Here is a 1,332-nt window from a genome sequence, read left to right as displayed (position 1 = left end):
ATACACCAACCATAAACCGACCCCATAAACTGACCCCGTAAACCGAGTGAACCCTGATCACATAAACTGACCCCATAAACTGACCCCATACACCGAGTGAAYCCTGACCCCATAAACTGACCCCATAAACTGACCCCATACACTGAGTGAATCCTGATCACATAAACTGACCCCATACACCAAGTGAACCCTGAGCCCATAAACCAACCCGATACACCAACCATAAACCGACCCCATAAACCGAGTGAACCCTGATCACATAAACTGACCCCATAAACTGACCCCATACACCGAGTGAACCCTGATCCCATAAACCAACCCATAAACAGAGCGATCCCCGACCCCATAAACTAACCATAAACCAACCATAAACCGACCCCATAAACTGACCCTATAAACCGAGTGACCCCTGACCCCATAAACTGACCCCATAAACTGACTCCATAACCTGACTCCATAACCCAACCCCATAACCCGAGCCCACAAGTGACCCCGCCGTACCTGGCCGGGGTTGTGGCCGCCCATGGTTGGCTGCCGCGCCCCAAAACTCTGCGCGTGTTTGCTGCTCTGCTCCTTCTTGGCCTCCACGGCTGCATAGTACCTGGGGCAGGTTTAGGGCAGGTTTAGGGCATGCTGGGGTCTGGCTTAGGGCACTTTGGGCCTGGCTTAGGGCACTTTGGGCCTGGTTTAGGGCACTTTGGGCCTGGTTTAGGGCACTTTGGGGCCTGCTTTAGGGCACTTTGGGGCCTGCTTTAGGGCACTTTGGGGTCTGCTTCAGGGCAGGTTTTGGGGCAGCTTTAGAGCAGGTTTAGGGCACTTTGGGGTCTGCTTTAGGGCAGGTTTTGGGGCAGCTTTAGGGATCTGGTTTGGGTCAGTTTTTGGGTCACTTTGGGGTCACTTTAGGCTCAGTTTAGGGTTCTCATCCCTGGGTGCAGAAGGCCCCGCCTGGGACCATTTTAGGATCACCTTAGGGTCAGTTTTAGAACCTGTTCAAAGTCAGTTCAGGGCCCATTTCAGGCTCAGTTTTAGGATCAGTTTAGGCTCAGTTTAGGCTCAGTTTAGGCTCAGTTTTAGGCTCGGTTTAGGCTCGGTTTTAGGCTCACCCCTGGGTGCTGAAGGCCCCTCCTGGGCCCAGCAGTCGGTGCAGTTGGTGCCGSGTTCGGGCGCTGTTCCCCGTGAACAGGAAATGCTCCCGGGCCCATTTCAGGCTCAGTTTTAGGCTCAGTTTAGGCTCAGTTTTAGGCTGAGTTTAGGCTCGGTTTTAGGCTCACCCCTGGGTGCTGAAGGCCCCTCCTGGGCCCAGCAGTCGGTGCAGTTGGTGCCGGGTTCGGG

The sequence above is a fragment of the Malurus melanocephalus genome, unplaced genomic scaffold (assembly GCF_030028575.1).
Source record: "Malurus melanocephalus ecotype Western Australia unplaced genomic scaffold, MMel_1.1 scaffold_4783, whole genome shotgun sequence".
Lineage (NCBI taxonomy): Eukaryota > Metazoa > Chordata > Aves > Passeriformes > Maluridae > Malurus > Malurus melanocephalus.
The sequence above is the reverse complement of the archived record's forward strand: the minus strand, read 5'-3'. Positions refer to the sequence as shown.